Raw genomic sequence first — 19,052 nt, 5'->3', positions numbered from 1 at the left:
AACTGTCCAACATGTCTCAGTGAGACGAACCCGATACCTCAGTTGGAAATGCAGAAATCACCCATCTTCTGTGTTGCTCACGCTGGCAGCTGGAGGCTGGAGCTGTTCCTATTTGGCCATCATGGCACCAACCTCACTGGATATGATTTCTAAATTTAAATACTTTTGAGACAAATGTGAATTGTGAAGGGATTTTAAAATGTCAGTGAAATATTGATTTAAAAATGAAAATATATATCAACTTTATTTCTCAGTATAATCTCTACTGAGGTCAAGACACTGCATTAAGGGATGATCCCAACCATTCAGTCCATTGCTAAAGAACTGAGGGTCATGGGAATTTAATCATGTCAATGCAGTCTTCTACTATTAACTAAGGAAAAATGGGTGCCCTTTAGAGTTATTTTAAGATTAGGAAAAATAAGTTCAGAAGAAACCAAATCAGGACTGTAATGTTGAAGCCTAATAATTTCCCATGAAAACTCTTGCAAAATTACTGGTGTTTGACAAGAGGAAGGAACAGAAGTGTTGTTGTGGTGCAGAGGGACTCTCTAGTGAAGCTTTACAGGGCACTTTTCTGCAAAAGTATTTGCTAATTTTCTCTAAGAACTCTCCTACTAAGAAGATATGGTGCTTTGATCCTACAGAATGTCAACAAGCAAAATGCCTTCAACAGCCCCAAAACCTCTATGGCTTTTGCTTTTGAGAAGTTTGCTTTTGCTTTGACTGGACCACTTCTACCTCTTGGTAACCATTGCTTTAATTGTGCTTTGCCTTCAGGATCCTATTGATAAAGTCAGTTTCACTCCCTATTATAATTCTTCAAAATAATACTTCAGGAACTTGATTCTGCTTGTTCAAAATAGTCACTAATAGCTCTGCTTTTGTCCTTAGCTGATCTAGGCACAAGAGTATTCGGGACTCATCAAATGTAAAGTTTCTCAACTTTCACGTTATAGTCAGTATTGTGTAAGCTGAACCAATTGAGATGTCTGTGGTGTTGGCTATAATATCTCTTGTTAATAGTCAGACCTCCTCAATTAGGGCATAGAAACAATTTTTTTTCTCTCAAAAATTGGAATGGATGCCCCTCCTCTGTGGGCTTCATCTTCAACATTGTCTTATCTCTTCTTAGAATCAGGTATCCGTTTGTAAACGACTGATCCTTCAGGTCATTTTTCCCATAGACTTTTCATAAAGAATAATTTATTTCACCGTTTTTTGTACCCCAGCTTCACCATAAATTTGATGTTTGTTCTTGTTTCAGGTTTGGCAGAATTCAATTTGGCAGAATTCATGTGGCTCTTTTCAGACTGATGTTTTAAATCCTGTTCAGATATGTTAAAACAGGGCCGGGCATGGTGGCTCACGCCTGTAATCCCTGCACTTTGGGAGGTTGGGCAACATGGCAAAACCCTGCCTCGACAGAAAATACAAAAATTAGCCTCTACAAAAAATACAAAAATTAACCAGACAAGGTCCCAGCTACTTGAAAGGCTGAGGCAGGAGAAGCAGAGCATGGGAAGCAGAGGTTACTTTGAGCCAAGATTGCTCCACTGCACTGCAACCTCGGTGAGGGGAGTGAAACCCTGTCTCAAAAAGAGAAAAAAGTTAAAATAAACTAGTATATGTGTGTTTTGATGCAAAAGCTAAAAGTTCATGCATAGTTTTTTCATAATTGTTATTTTGCATGAACTTATTGAAGCCCCCTATTGTTTGCCATAATTTTATCATCTTATTAATTTCTATATACATACAGAATTTCCGATTTGTGTAAACCTTTCTTCCCAGTTACTGAACAATTATTTTAAATTCGAAAAGTATGAGCTGTTTTAATCTATATTTTTGTTTTCTATTTCTGAATATTTTAGAGAAAATATGGATAATGAGACTTGTAAAATGGAGATGTTTGGAAGTTTCTGTTACCAATGACAAATGAATTTTTAAATAATTTCAGGAAAATTTAGGTGAATGTCTGTACTTTCATATGAACATTCATAGTAAAACAGATTTTTGAATTTCTACCCTTGATAAACTTTAATGTAAAATATGTGAATAAATGTGTACTTCTCCATTTCTCATGAACATGCTCAAGTTTATGCTGTCTGGATTTTCTCAGGAGGAATTCTGTATATGCTGCTGAAGTGTCTCAAAGATTATGTCCCAAAGAGAGTGCCCTACTGTTTTTCCAATATTAATTTCTAAGTTTTACCAAGTTACAAGGTTTTTTTCCATAAAATATAAAAAGTTTTGCCTCCAGCAGAAATACATTTTGGAAGATAACTTTCCTGTGGGTAAGGGGTATAAAGGAAGCTTGGATTTGTTCTGAGAAAGGGAGAGGGTACTTCTGCCCATTGCCATGCACATCTGATTTTAGGGCTGAATGCCTTTCTGAGCTTGGCTCACTCCTCTCAAACTTGCTGGTAAATGGACACCAATTAAAGAGAAATAATTGTACACCATTTGGGATCAAGGAATCCAGATATCTGAACCATTGTTTATTATTTGCCCCTCCCACCCTCTCACCCTTCCAGATATCTAGTGTCTTTCATTCCACTTCTATGTCCAGGTGTACAATTATTTAACTCACACTTACAAATGAGAACTTCATGTGTTCATTTGTACAGATTCTCTTCCACCTAGCTACCTCTGAGACTGCAAGAACAATCACTCCTCCCCCTCCTCCTTCTCAGCCTACTCAAACAGAAGACCAGGAGCATTATCTATCTATCTATCTATCTATCTATCTATCTATCTATCTATCTATCTATCTGCACACACACACATGTACACATATATATACACACACATATATACACACAAATATATATACACACATATGTGTACATACATACACACACTCATAAAGAATTTGCATTTTAAAGAATGGCAGAACCATAGTTGTTCAAAAATCAACTATATAATTCTATATATGATAAATGTCTACTAGAAAGTTCACGTTGAAAATTGCAAACAGGACTTAGAAAAAATAAAGTTTTTAAAAATTTTATTTTATTTCATTTTAAGTTCCAGGATACATGTGCAGGACGTGCAGGTTTGTTACATAGGTAAGTGTGTGCATGGTGGTTTGCTGTACCTATCAACCCGTAACCTAGGTATTCAGCCCCACATGCATTAGCTATTTATTCTGATGCACTCCCTCCTCACTCACCCTCAGACAGGCTCCAGTGTATGTTGTTCCCCTCCCTGTGTCTATGTCTTCTCATTGTTCATCTGCCACTTATAAGTGAGAACGTGTGTATTTGGTTTTCTGTTCCTGCGTTAGTTTGCTGAGAATAATGGCTTCCAGCTTCATCCATGTCCTTGCAAAGGACATGATCTCATTCCTTTTTATGGCTGCATAGTATTCCATGGTGTATATGTATCAGATTTTCTGTATCCAGTCTGTCACTGATGGGTATTTGGGTTGATTCCATGTCTTTGCTATTGTGAATAGTGTGGCAATGAACATATGCATGCAAGTATCTTTATAATACAAGAATTTATATTCCTTTTGGTATATACCCAGTAATGGCATTGCTGGGTCAAATGGTATTTCTGATTCTAGGTCTTTGAAAAATCACCACACTGTCTTCCACAGTGATTGAATTTACATTCGCTCCAACAGTGTAAAAATGTTCCTGTTTCCCCACAGTCTCACCAGCATCTGTTGTTTCTTGACTTTTTAATAACCACCATTCTGACTGGCATGAGATGGCATCTCACTGTGGTTTTGATTTGTATTTCTCTAATGATCAGTAACGTTGGGCTTTTTTTTTTTATATGTTTGTTGGCTGCATAAGTGTCTGTTCATATCCTTTGCCCACTTTTAAAAATATTTTTATTTTCACTTTTTAAGACAGAGTCTTGCTGTGTCACCCAGGGTGGAGTTCAGTGGCACAATCTCGGGTCACTGCAACCTCTACCTCCCAGATTCAGGTGATTCTTCTGTCTCAGCCTCCTGAGTAGTTGGAATTACAGGCACCTGCCACCACATCTGGCTAATTTATTGTATTTTGAGTAGAGACTGAGTTTCACCAGGTTGGCCAGGCTGATCTTGAACTCCTGGCCTCAAGTTATCTGCCCACCTCACCTTCCCAAACTTCTGGGATTACAGGCATGAGCTACTGCACCCAGTTTTTGCCCACTTTTATATGGAGTTGGATTTTTATAGTTTTGAGTTTTACATTTAAATCTTTAATCCATTTTCAGTTCATTTTTGTATAAGGTATAAGGAAGGGGTCCAGTTTCAGTTTTCTGCATATGTCTAGCCAGTTTTTCCAGCACCATTCATTATTAAATAGGGAATCCTTTCCCCATTGTTTGTTTTCCTCCAAAATAAAATGGTTGTAGACGTGCAGTCTTATTTCTGATATCTCTATTCCATTCCATTGGTCTATGTGTCTGTTTTGTACCACTACCATGCTGTTTGGGTTACTGTAGCCTTGTAATATGGTTTGAAGTCAGATAGCATGATGCCTCCAGCTTTGTTACTTTTGCTTAGGATTGTCCTGGGTATATGGGCTCTTTTTTCATTTCATATGAATTCTGAAGTAGTTTTTTCTAATTTTGTAAAGAATGTCCATGGTAGTTTATGGGAATAGCATGGAATCTATGAATTACTTTGGGAAGTATGGCAATTTTCATGATATCGATTCTTCTTACCCATGAGCATGGAATGTTTTTCCATTTGTTTGTGTCCTCTCTTACTTCCTTGAGTAGTGGTTTGTAGTTCTCCTTGAAGAGGTCCTTCACTTGCCTTGTTAGCTGTATTCCTAGGTAGGTATTTTATACTCTTTGTAGCAATTGTAAATGTGAATTCATTTGTGATTTGGCTCTCTTCTTGTCTATTGTTGGTGTATAAGAATGCTTGAGATTTTTGCACACTGATTTTGTATCTTGAGACTTTGCTGAAGTTGCTTGTAGCTTAAGAATCTTTTGGGCTGAGGTGATGGGATTTTATAGATATAGGATCATGTCATCTGCAAATAAAGAAAGTCCGACTTCCTCTTTTCCTGTTTGAATAAACTTTATTCTTTCTCTTGCCTGATTGCCTTGGCCAGAACTTCCAACACTATATTGAATAGGAGTGGTGAGAGGGCATCCTTGCCTTGTGCCAAATTTCAAATGGAATACTTCCAGCTTTTGCCTATTCAATATGATAATGACTGTGGGTTTGTCATAAATGGCTCTTATTATTTTGAGACATGCTCCATCAATACCTAGTTTCATGAGAGTTTTTAGCATAAAGGAATGTTGAATTTTATCAAAGACCTTTTCTGAGTCAACTGAAATAATTATGGGGTTTTTGTCTTTAGTTCTGTTTATGTGGTGAATTACATTTATTGATTTGCATATGTTGAACCAGCCTTGCACCCAAGGGATGAGGCCGACTTGATCTTGGTGGATAAGCTTTTTGATGTATTGCTGGATTTGGTTTGCCACTATTATATTGAGAATTTTGCAACAAAGTTTATCAGAAATATTAAGCTGAAGTGTAGTAAATACATTGAAAATAATAACAGACTGATTAAAAGACTAAATAATATGAATCCTAAGTGTTTTCACAACTGATTTATAGAGTAAAAGCATTGCCAAACTACATGAGCTTGGCCAAAAACTGTACAGGGTCTGAGATGTTGTCTCACCTTCCATTACTCGTTGTGAGGTGGACCTGCAGTAAGTATATTTGATGCAAAATTTCATGTTGATGGAAGCTGAGATGTCCTGCAGTCTCAGAGGGACAGAACTCTGGTGTATCTCCCTTTGCCCTGTCAGGAAAAAAGATCTAGACTCTACAGGTTTTGTCAAAATTTACAAGATGTAGGAAATGGGGCAGGATTTAGGTTGTGAGGCAAATCCTAGAGATATAAAGAAACAGCTTCTGACCCAGGGCTCATGGAGTCAGGATAGTTTCAGAGGGGATGGTGGAGTGAGCATAGTACAGTCTTTGGAACCATTCCTTCCCCTTATTTGTTCATAGGCCAGATGTGCTCAACCAGGGGGCATCTTGGGTCTGATGAACAGAGTCCTGGAGAGACAAAGGGGCAATCCTGAGGAAGAGGCTCAACAGGGAGGAAGGAGCCACCATTTTCTCTCCTGAGAAAAATCCTTCTCCCTAGGAAACCATAGGATTTTCCTTGGTCCCAGTGAGACTTTTCCTGAGTGAAGAGGGCAGAGAGAGCAAGGGACTGATGTGTTATCTGTTTCCACCTCCTGCAATGATTCTGAAACCATGGGGGACAGAATTATCTTCAGAATCATGAGCAATCCAGATGCCGTGGTTTCACACAAGACACTGGAAGTTCTTATCTCTGGGGGGTAGGCACTGGTCATTGATACTCTTTAAAGCTCATTCACTGATTACAAAGTGATCAAATTAATAATCTACTGCAAGTTGTACTAAGCTCACTTTACTTCACACACAATTCACACAGACACATTGTTAATATACACATTTTGATGCTTGGACAGGGTTGGACCCAAGATTCTGTACTTCTATGGAGCCCTGTGTTCTGCCCAGGTGTCATTTACTCTCAGGTAAGTAAACCGATCACCATAACTAACAAGAGATTGATCTGTGATGAATAGAAATGAGAAGAGCTGTTGGTTATGTTTTATTGGGATGGATTCTATTAACATTTAAATACAGTTTAAAAACACAGATTTACAATGAAAAGTAACAAGCAAATATAAAAAGTGAAGGGGCTATTCCCCAAACTAGTTTCCACTGAAATACCACCAGAGAAAAACAACTCTCAGGACAGGGATACTGCTTCAAAGATACAGATTTCACAGCTGGATGGTTGATCTAGAATTTTAGAAAATTCCATCCTTTACTCATGAAATGCACTTTATTTAAGAACTTTCTAATTTGACTGTAGTTTCATACTCACACACTTCAGTGTGTTGTGTATTATTCCATTTATGATAAGTATAAGTTATTTGAAAATGAATTACATACTGGTGAGAAAAATTTCCCTTTAAATTAAACTTAAACTGACACCATAAAATTAACAGCATCTGTTTGTCTGTTCCAAGAATTACCTAGGTTCTACCCAGGGAACCTGATGTCGGTTGAAAACAAATGCAAAAAAAGTTGGGATAAAAAATAAGAACACCCTTCCAATGTTACAAATGCATCCCAGTTTCAATTATTCATATTCATGAGAATGATTCACATATATCCCATGTTAGCAAAATTTCACCTACTTTCACCTACCAATTGACTAATCAAAAGAAACCAAGACAGAATAATAAACTCAAATCCATCCAGTAACCTGAGGGGGAAACCTACACCTCAAAATGTAGTATACAGATATTCACATAGGATGTCATCCACTGTGAAATCACATGAACAGAGACAGTCCCTTCAAATGATCAGAATACTCACAACTCCACAACAACATATTAGATATGGGATCATGTTGAAATGCAATAATCACTAACCAGTTGTCCCTTCTGCATAGACAAAAACCTGAAGACCACATTATGTTATGTAGGAATGACTGTACACCTGTGTGTGTGTGTTTGTGTAGGGATCCGGGTAATCCATTAGATATTCCAGAGATTACATTTCTATGTTCAGCCTCTTGATGCTATATCCGAGTGAAATGACTTGCCAGTGGGGAACAAGATAAGTCTTTGCAGGAAGCGCTCTGGTGGGAGCTAGATACCCAAATCATAAAGCATCGAGTGTTGGAAACATGCACTGAAGTTAGACGAAATACTCAGTGCACAATTTAGATGGTGAAAGATTTTCGGATAATCATGCAATCACCGAGAGGCTGATTGATGACATTCCCCGAATTTATGATTGCAAGAAGAGAGAAATACTCATGACATTCTATTTCCGGTGGTTGGGGACGTTCGAGGGCAATTGAAGAAATCATGAAATCAAGAAACTTGGGTAATCGGAAGCTATGCCAACTAAAACCTTCGGTTCATTTAACAAAGGATGAAAATAAAAACCACATATCACAAAGCATGGGAGATGACATTTTCATATGTATGTGATAATGGATCAACATTTGAGAGAGATGCAATAAAAAGTTGTAAATTTGACAAAAGCAAACAACCAGAATTAAACACTGGAAAAGCCTGGGTGATGGGAGTGGGGCGCCCTGTCTCAAGAAGAAAGAAACAGAGAGATTTAAAAGCAGGGAGTGAAACAGAGGTTTGTACACCATTGTTACTACTGGCCTTTGTTTCAGGAGGAAAAGGCGAAAAGAATTTATCTCATGGATTCTTGCATGGATTGTTCAGGATCTGCGATGTTGCCTCCGTTTCCAGTTAGGCATTGTGTGGTGGTCTCTCAGTTCCCACATTTGGTGCAAAATTTAAAGCTGATGAACGTAGACATGCTCCCCAAACTAGGAGGGACAGAATTTGGTTGTGTCTTCAGGTCCTTTGACTTACCAGGAATGAAGATCCTGGCTCCAGGGATTTTGTCCAAATGTCTTAGAGAGTGAGAAACGGGACAGATTTTAGGCCCGGCCCCAAGGCCTCGGCGAGGTGTAAAGAAACACGCTGGCCTCAGGGCCCATGAAATCAGGAAGATTTTAGGGAGGATGGTGGAATGAGAGGACTGTGACCTTTGGCCCCGTTTCTTTCCATTGACTTTTCATGGGGCAGGTGTGTTGAATCAGAAGGCGTCCCGGGCCCGATGAAAAGAGGCCTGGGGGAGGAAAGAAGCGCTGCGTAGAGAGTTGCTCCACAGGGAGAAAGGAGCCACCATTTTCAGGAGAATGATCCCCAGAAGCATGAGCAGTCCAGATGCCGTGGCTTCACACAAGACGCTGGAGGGTGTTATGTCTGAAGCGGGGACCTGGCCGTCGGTGTTCTTTCATGCTCATAACTGATTTTCAGGTGAGCCCAATGGATCACCTGTCTGCCAGTCATGCTCATCACACTGTACTTTGCACACACGTCATACAGAGACACTGTTAATACGCACATTTGTGTGCTTGAGCAAGGTTGCACCCAAGATTCTGTGGTTGTACCGAGCCCTGAGTTATGCCCTGGACACGTTTCCTCTCGGATTGGTCAACTTGGATCACTGTACCGAACGAGAAACGGAGCCTGAAATCCAATCAGCGAATACACAAAAGGAAGGGGCCGTTTCCCACAATCATTTCCACTGCAACACCACCTTGGATGAACAAGTCTCATTGCAGGTCAGGGACTGTGCTTCAGAGATGCACCTTTCGCAACTGCACGATTGACCTGGAATCTCCCAAATGCCATTTTTATACACACCAAATGAGATTTATTTCAGTGCTTGCTGATTTTATTGTAGTTGAATACACATGCGCTTGTGTGTTTGATTTCCTTTATTATCAATACGACTTACTTCCAAATGACTCACGTACCAGTGGGATGATTTTCTGCTTCAATTCATTGGAAATGGACACCATTCAATAGGCAAGTGTGTCTGTCTGTCTGTCTCCAGCATTCTGTGGGTTCCACCAAGGGCACAAGTTCTAGGGCGCCTGACATCCATTCAACAAGCAATGTAAAAACGGCGAGGCAGGTTCAAAAGAAGAACACCCTTCCTCTCTTCAAATGCGTTCCAGTTTCCACTACTCAAGGTAGCGAGAAGGATCCACACAAGTCCCACGTTCGCAAAATTTCAACTTCTGGTGCTCACCAACAACTGACGAATGAAACACACCCCAAGAGAAAATAGTCAACCCCGTCCCCTGCAATAACCTCACGCGCAACCCTACACCGCAATATGTCATATTCAGAAATTCACACTGAATGTCATCTACCATGAACACAAACACACAGACAATCCCTCCACAGATTCAGAAGACTCACGACTGCAAAACTCGATGTTTCCCATGTCTGGGCTCATCCTGAAACGCAGCCATCACTATCCAATTGTCCCTCTTGTGTAGACAGAAACCTGGGCTCCTCATTACTTTATGTCGGATTGACTGTGTATATGATGGGGTGTGTGTGTGTGTGTGTGAGTGAACCCCTGGTGGGTGTGTGTGTGTGTGTACGTGTATGTGTGTGTGTGTCAGTGTATGTGCGCATGCACTCCTGCGTTTGGGTGGAGACTTTTCCTGAGATCACTGGCACACAAACAGAGCCCTCTTGCTGTGTTTGTTCCTCCCTTTGGATCTCCTGGTCCTCCCTTGCAGAGAAGTGAGTGTGCCAGTGTTCATGGACTCCTGAGGTGCCAGGTTCCTTGAAGAGAGGTTCAGCAGGGAGCTTTGCTGTTCAGGATGATGGTTGTTCATCCCACTCTTGTATTTTGATGGATGAATCACAAGCACGTTGGGAGGCAGGGTACATTCGACTTTTCTGACGTTGAAGTCAGGCTTGGTTTTGTTTTGCTCTTGGAGGAGCTTCCAGTGGTCTAAGGTGCTTTCCTGAGTGGCTCTTTCCACCAAGTGCTCCTCCAAGTCGGGTACCTGGAGGCAGGGTTCTCTCTGGAGCTCTCCTTGCGTTGCTCGCCTGTCTTTGTGTTCAGCACCAAGGGCTCCTGGTTCCCTGCCTATTGACACACTCTCACTGCATCTTTCCAGTTGACTCTTCTGGATGTAAAAGAGGACATAGGCCTGTTGACTCAGGACAGAAGCGATACTACAGGCAGTGACCTCGGCGTCATCCATTTTATACCACTGGCCTCCTGGAGCTTTGACATAAGAGAGGTAATGTCCGTCGTGACAACTCCACCCAGCGTGGACCAGCACAGCATAGAGGACATAGACAAGAGGTCCTGTGTTCTGCTGAGACATGTATGGCTGCATGGCAAGGCACTCAGGGTATTGCACATTCTTGGCAAGTTTGTTGCCTGTGACATCGGAGAATCTCTTGAATACAAGGATGAGGACCTTGGCAGAAGTGTGAAGAGTGAACGTCTTGGAGGCAGGCGCCTTCTGGAGACAAAGACCACAATGATAGACGTTCTCTCCATTGAGTTCTTCGGGCTTCACCACCTGTTCCAAAGCTTGCTTCACACTCTGAGCTGCCTGGATATCCAGGGCGATGTCCAGGTAAGGGTCAAAGGTGTCCGAAACGCCCTGGCAGTGGAGACACTTGATTTGAGATCTCCAGCAGCCTCCAAATATCTGGCGGATGAGGGTGGTGTCCTCAGAGTCATGATCTACCTGCGTGTGCCCGGGAAGGCATGCCTTTTTCATGGCATCCAAAATGAACATCAGAAATTCATGGGCGTCTTCCTGCTTGCCTCGATGGAAGCCAGCAGCCAATGCCTGTGAAGGCTGGATGACGTGGCCAGGACAGTGGAGGGCCCGTGTGATGTGAGCTTCCATCGTACACAGCATGCAGGACTTGTGACGATGACAAAGTTGAGAGTGCTCCCGGGACAGCATGTAGTTGGCAAGGGGTGGTGTGTATGTCAGGCACTGCAGGGAAGCATTCACGTAGCAAGTATTTCCCATATTCTGGAGCCCAGCCCCCACCGCAGCAGGTCTCCTGCTACTGAGAGGAAGCTTCTCCCCAGGGGCAGGCTGTCTTGCCACAGGAGCCAAACCATCACAGAGGTCGACATGGGTCTCAGATGACAGTGGTGACTTCTCAGGTAGAGAAGTCCGCTGGATTTCAGCAAAAGCTGCATCTGGCCGAGAAGATGTGAGTTTTGAAAAGTGGTTGAACTGCCACTCACCTCCCAAGTGGAGTGAATCGGCATCCATGTCGCCAGGAGCAAGGATCACAAGCTTTCTCTGCTGGGACCGCACGTTGCAGAAAGACGCTAACTCTTCCGAGAGAGTCTTCAAATGACGTGCCATCTGGCCGCATCAGCCCTTATATAACTCACCCCCGCCTACTGCGAACACCCCACCCACCCATCAGGTACGCGGTCCACCAATCAAATCTCAGCACCCAATTAAGGAATGAGTCATAGGGTGTGTCCCCTTGTATTCCCCAGGGAGTTCACTTAAAACTCCTGGGGAATGCGTTAGTTTCCTTAAAACAGTGGTAGGGAATAATTCTGTCCTTACGAAACAATGTGTGTGCTTGTGTGTGTGTGTTTTGCTTGCGTGAGCTTGTGGGCACGCAGAATCATGCCCATGTGAGTGTTTCTTTGTGTTTGTTTATATGTCTGGGTGTGTGTGTGTTAGAGCTGCGATGTGCTTCTAAGTATGTGCTTTTGGCAGATACGATCATCCTTTCAGGCATTGAAGGACAGGAAGTCAGACCTGTACTTTCTGACTTGAGAATCATCAATGAAGTACAGTTAATAACACAGTGTATTTGTTTCCTTAATATCAAAGAATAGATCCGTGCAGTCTAATAAGTATTCTAGCAAAAACCTTTCCATGTTCAGCCTATTGATTCTGTGTTCGAGTGAAATGACTTACCAGTGGGGACCAAGACATGTCTTTGCAGGAAATGCTCTTGTGGAAGCTGTATACCCAAATCATAAAGCATCAAGTGTTGGAAACATGCACTGAACTTAGAGACATACTCAGTGCCCAAATTAGACTGTGAAAGACTTTCAGGAAATCATGCAATCACCGACATACCAATTGATGACATTCCCTGAATTTATGATTGCAAGTAAAGAGAAATACTCATGACATTCTATTTCCAGTGATTGAGGTCATATGACTGCAATTTAAGAAATCATGAAATCAGAAAACTTGACTAATCACAATCTAATCCAACTAAAACCTTTGGTTCATTTAAGGAAGGATGAATATAAAAATAACATATCACGCAGCATGGGAGATAATATTTTAATACGTATGTGATAATGGATCAACATTTGAGAGGGATGAAATAAATAGTTGTAAATTTGAGAATAGCATATAACCAGAATTAAACACTGTAAATGCCTGGGTGATGGGAGTGAGTCCCTGTCTCAGGAAGAAACCTAGAGATTTAAAAGCAGGGCATCTAAAAGAGATTTGCATACCATTGTTAATACTGGCAGTTGTTTTAGTAAGAAAGGGAAAAAGAAACCATTTGTCTTAGGGATTCTTGCATGTATTTTTCATCATCTAAGATGTTGCTTCCAATTCCAGTTAAGCATTGTGTGGTGGACTTGCAGTTACCACATTTGGAGGAAAATGTTATGCTGATGAAGGTAGACTTGTTTCCCAAACTAAGAGGGACAGAATTTGGGTGTTTCTTTGGGACTTTCGGCTTACTAGGAATAAAGATCCTGGCTCTAGGGATTTTCTTAAAATTTTTCAGATAATGAGAAAGAGAATAGAATTTGGGCCAGGCGCCAAGGCCTCGAGGTGTACAGAAGCATCCCCGTTCTCAGGGCCCATGAAATCAGGATGATTTTAGGGAGGATGGTGGAATGAGGAGAGTGTGACCTTTGGCCTCCTTTCTTTCCCTTTTCTTTTCATGGGTCAGGTGTGCTCTATCAGAAGGCTTCCCCTTTCTGTTGGACAGAGTCCTGGAAGAAGAAATGGGCGCTGCTGAGAAAGATGCTCCACAAGGAGGAAGGAGTCACCGTTTTCAGGAGCATGATCCCCAGAAGCATGAGAAATCCAGATGCCGTGGCTTTACACAGGATGCTGGAGTTTCTTTCCTCTGGATCTGGGAACTTGGCATCAGTGTTCTGTAATGCCCATAACTGATTTTGAGGTGAGTCCACTTGATAACCTGTCTGCGTGTCATGCTCATTACACTGCAATTCACACACATGTCAAACCGAAACACTCTGAATGAGCATATTTATGTGCTTGAACAGTGTTGCACCCAAGATTCTGTGATTCTACAGAGTCCTGAGTTCTGTCCTGGACATCTCTACTCTAGGGTAGGTCAACTTTGATCACTATACCTAATGATAAATGTACCATTAAATCTAATCAGCAAATACACTAAAGGAAGGGGCCATTCTCCACAATTGTCTCACTCTGGTAGGTCAACTTTAATAACTGTACCTAAGAAGAAATTGATCCGTGATGATTCCACGTCAAAGAACCTGTTGATTTTTTGCCATTTGAATGAATTATGTTAACATTTAAATAGAGTTTAAAACCACAGACTTCCCATGAAATCTAATCAGCCATGAAATCTAATCAGCAGATACACAAAAGGAAGGGGCCATTCTCCAAAATCGTTTCCACTGAAACACCACCACCAATAAACAAGTCTCATTGCAGGAAAGGGATCCTGCTTCTAAGATCCAGTTTGCACAGTTGGACGATTGACCCAGAATCTCCCCTAATGCCACTTTTTTACACCCCAAGTGAGATTTATTTCTGGGTTTTCTAATTTTATTTCAGCTGAATATACACACTCCTGTGTTTCAATTTCTTTCAAACACCTTTTAATAATGAAGTATCTTGCTGCTTCACCCCTTATATAACTAATGCCCACCCACCGGTTCCACTACATTTACCCATCAATTACCCAATTTACCAATGAAATATCAGCAGTCAATTAAGTTTTGTGTCTTAGGTTGTATCCTTTTGCATTCCTCAGGGAATTTAATGGACACAGCTTAAATTGTGATTATAGAACAGTTGAATCAGATTTACTAATCAGTGTTATGGGCAAATATGATAGGAGTGGAACTGGGTTAGGACAGTGGCTACACATTTGCCTTATTTCATGTAAAACAATGCCAGTTAACAATTGTGTACATATTAAACAGTTTGTGTCTGTGTGTGTATTTGTATCTTTGTGTCTGGATGTGAGTGTGTGTGTGTGTGTGTTGAGAAGTACTTCCAAGCATGTGCATCTGGGAGATAAGATCATTCTTTCCGCGATTGAACGACAAGAAGTTGGAACTACACTTTCTGATTTGAGAATGTGCAGCAGTGTTATGTAATTAACACAGCATATTCTGTCTTAATTAAAATGGAGAGATCAATGGAGTCAAATAGACATTCCAGAGATAACCTTCCCATTTTTGACCAATTGATTCTATATCATGTTGCAATGATCTGGCTGTGGGGTCAAAACAAGTCTTTGCATGAAATGGTCTTGTGGAAGCAATATATGCAAATAATAAAGCATCAAAAGGGACTATGCCTTCAATTTGTAGAAATATTCACTTAAGTTTGATGAAATTCTCAATGCCCGAAATGGACTGTGGAACACTTTCAAGAAAACATGCTATAACCCAGAGATTAATTGATGACATCCACTGAAGTTATGACTACAAGAAAAGATAAATATTCATGGAATTTTATATCCAAGGGTTTCTTGTATATGACAGCATATTTTAAAAAGTCAAAATCAGAAAAACTTGACAAACAGGAAGATATCTAAGCTAAAACCTTTTGTTCATTAAAGGACCGATGAGAGGCAGTTCCAAGATGGCCGAATAGGAACAGATCCAGCCTCCAGCTCCCAGCATGAGCAACACAGGAGACGGGTGATTTCTGCATTTCCAACTGAGGTACCGGGTTCATCTTACTGGGGCTTGTTGGACAGTGGGGGCAGGACAGTGAATGCAGCACACAGAGCAACAACCGAAGCAGGGCGAGCCATAACCTCACCCAGGAAGTGCAAGGGGGAAGGGAATTCCCTTTCCTAGCCAAGGGAAACCGTGATACACAGCACCTGGAAAATTGGGTTACTCCCACCCTAACACTGTCCTTTATCAAGGGTCACAGCAAACGTCACACCAGGAGATTATATCCCGCATCTGGCTTGGAGAGTCCCACGCCCACAGAGCCTCCCTCATTGCTAGCACAGTAGTCCAAGACCTAACTGCAAGGAGGCTGCAAGGCTGGGGGAGGGGCACTCGCCATTGCTGAGGCTTGAGTAGGTAAACAAAGTGGTGGGGAAGCTCGAACTGGGTGGAGCCCACCACAGCTCAAAGAGGCCTGCCTGCCTCTGTAGACTCCACCTCTGGGGAGAGGGCATAGCCAAACAAAAGGCAGCAGAAACCTCTGCAGATTTAAATGTCCCTGTTTGACAGCTTTGAAGAGAGTAGTGGTTCTCCCAGCATGGAGTTTGAGATCTGAGAACAGACAGACTGCCTGCTCAAGTGGGTCCCTGACCCCGGAGTAGCCTAACTGGGAGACACCCCCACTAGGGTCCTATTGACACCTCACACCTCACACAACAGGGTACCCCTCTGAGATGAAGCTTCCAGAGGAATAATCAGGCAGAAACATTTGCTGTTCAGCAATATTCACTCTTCTGCAGCCTCCACTGCTGCCACCCAGGCAAACAGGGTCTGGAGTGGACCTTGAGCAAACTCCAACAGACCTGCAGCTGAGGGTCATGACTATTAGAAAGAAAGCTAACAAACAAACAGAAAGGACATCCACACCAAAACCCCATCTGTACATCAACATCATCAAAGACCAAAGGTAGATAAAACCACAAAGATCGGGAAAAAGAAGTGCAGAAAAACTGAAAATTCTAAAAATCTGAGCACCTCTCCCCCTCCAAAGGAATGCAGCTCCTCTCCAGCAATGGAACAAAACTGAACAGATAATGACTTTGACGAGTTGAGAGAAGAAGGCTTCAGACGATCAAACTTCTCCGAGCTAAAGGAGGAAGTTCGAACCCATAGCAAAGAAGCTAAAAACCTTGAAAAAATATTTCCTGAATGGCTAACTAGAATAACCAATGTAAAGAAGTCCTTAAATGACCTGAGAGAGCTGAAAACCATGACAAGAGAACTACATGACAAATGCGCAAGCTTCAGTAACCGACTCAGTCAACTGGAAGAAAGTGCGTCAGTGATTGAAGATCAAATAAATAAAATGAAGTGAGAAGAGAACTTTAGAGAAAAAAGAGTAAAAAGAAATGAACAAAGCCTCCAAGAAATATAGGACTATGGGAAAAGGCAAAATCTACGTCTGTTTTGTGTACCTGAAAGTGAGGGGGAGAATGGAACCAAGTTGGAAAATATCTGCAGGATATTATCCAGGAGAACGCCCCCAACCTAGCAAGGCAGGCTGACATTCAAATTCAGGAAATACAGAGAACGCCACAAAGATACTCCTCTAGAAGAGCAACTCCAAGACACATAATTGTCAGATTCACCAAAGTTGAAATGAAGGAAAAAATGTTAAGGGCAGCCAGAAAGAAAGGTCGGGTTACCCACAAAGGCAAGCCCATGAGAATAACAGTGGATCTCTCGGTAGAAACTCTACAAGCCAGAAGAGAGAGGTGGGGCAATATTCAACATTCTTAAAGAAAAGAATTTTCAACCCAGAATTTCATATCGAGCCAAATTAAGTTTCATAAGTGAGGGAGAAATAAAATCCTTACAGACAAGCAAACGCTGAGAGATTTTGTCACCACCAGGCCTGCCCTACAAGAGCTCCTGAAGGAAGCACTAAACATGGAAATGAACAACTGGTACCAGCCACTGCAAAAACATGCCAAAATGTAAAGACCATCGATGCTAGGAAGAAACGGCATCAACTAATGAGCAAAATAACCAGGTAACATCATAATGACAGGATCAAGTTCACATGTAACAATATTAACCTAAATGTAAATGGGCTAAATGTTCCAATTAAAAGACACAGACTGGCAAGTTGGATAAAGAGTCAGGAGCTCTTGTAGGGCAGGCCTGGTGGTGGCAAGACCCATCAGTTTGCTGTATTCAGGAGACACATCTCATATGCAGAGACACACATAGGCTCAAAATAAAGGGATGGAGGAAGATCTACCAAGCAAATGGAAAACAAAAAATGGCAGGGGTTGCAATCCTAGTCGCTGATAAAACAGAGTTTAAACCAACAAAGATCAAAAGAGACAAAGAAGGCCATTACATAATCGTAAAGGGATCAATTCAACAAGAAGAGCTAACTATCCAAAATATATATGCACCCAATTCAGGAGCACCTAGATGCATAAAGCAAGTCTTTAGAGACTTACAAAGAGACTTAGACTCCCACACAATGATAATGGGAGACTTTAATACCCCACTGTCAACATTAGACAGATCAATGAGACAGAAAGTTAAGAATATACAGGAATTGAACCCAACTCGGCACCAAGCAGACCTAATAGACATCTACAGAACTCTCCACCCCAAACAAACAGAATATACATTCTTCTCAGCACCACATCACACTTATTCCAAAATTGACCACATAGTTGGAAGTAAAGCACTCCTCAGGAAATATAAAAGAACAGAAATTATAACAAACTGTCTCTCAGACCACAGTGCAATCAAACAAGAACTCAGGATTAAGAAACTCAATCAAAACTTCTCAACTAAACGGAAACTAAACAACCTGCTCCTGAATGACTACTGGTTACATAACGAAATGAAGGCAGAAATAAAGATGTTCTTTGAAACCAATGAGAACAAAGATACGTCATACCAGAATCTCTGGACACTTTTAAAGCAGTGTGTAGAGGGAAATTAATAGCAATAAATGCCCACAAGAGAAAGCAGGAAAGACCTAAAATTGACATCCTAATATCACAACTAAAAGAACTAGAGAAGCAAGAGCAAATACATTCAAAAGCTAGCAGGAGACAAGAAATAACTAAGATCAGAGCGGAACTCAAGGAGACAGAGACACAAAAAACCCTCCAAAAAATCAATGAATCCAGAAGCTGGTTTTTTGAAAAGATTAACAAAATTGATAGACAGCTAGCAAGACTAATAAAGAAGAAAAAAGAGAAGAATCCAATAGATGCAATAAAAAATGAAAAAGGGGATATCACCACTGACCCCACAGAAATACAAACTACCATCAGAGAATACTAAAAACACCTCTACATAAATAAGCTAGAAAACCTAGAATAAATGGATAAATTGCTGGACACATACATTCTCCCAAGACTAAACCAGGAAGAAGTTGAATCCCTGAATAGACCAATAACAGGCTCTGAAATGGAGGCAATAATTAATAGCCTACCAACCAAAAAAGTCCAGGACCAGAAAGATTCATAGCCGAATTCGACCAGAGGTACAAGGAGGAGCTGGTACCATTCCTTCTGAAACTATTCCAATCAATAGAAAAAGAGGGACTCCTCCTTAACTCATTTTATAAGGCCAACATCATCCTGATACCAAAGCCTGGCAGAGAGACAACAAAAAAAAAGAATTTTAGACCAATATCCCTGATGAACATCCATGCAAAAATCCTCAATAAAATACTGGTAAACCAAATCCACAGCACTTC

The 19,052-nt window shown here is 41.3% G+C and overlaps 1 long non-coding RNA gene across 1 annotated transcript in view; it reads left to right on the top strand.

The window, feature by feature from the left end:
* Positions 1 to 19,052, top strand: part of LOC139361253 (uncharacterized) — a 63,995-nt gene that overhangs the window by 11,980 nt on the left and 32,963 nt on the right. Inside the window, exons 3-5 of the long non-coding RNA XR_011618810.1 lie at positions 6,475 to 6,540; positions 13,345 to 13,578; positions 15,238 to 15,343. This is a non-coding gene — a long non-coding RNA (uncharacterized lncRNA). The remainder of the gene's footprint in view (positions 1 to 6,474; positions 6,541 to 13,344; positions 13,579 to 15,237; positions 15,344 to 19,052) is intronic.

Source organism: Macaca nemestrina, unplaced genomic scaffold, assembly GCF_043159975.1.
Source record: "Macaca nemestrina isolate mMacNem1 unplaced genomic scaffold, mMacNem.hap1 Scaffold_119, whole genome shotgun sequence".
Classification (NCBI taxonomy): domain Eukaryota; kingdom Metazoa; phylum Chordata; class Mammalia; order Primates; family Cercopithecidae; genus Macaca; species Macaca nemestrina.
This window is presented reverse-complemented; position numbering and strand designations above follow the sequence as displayed.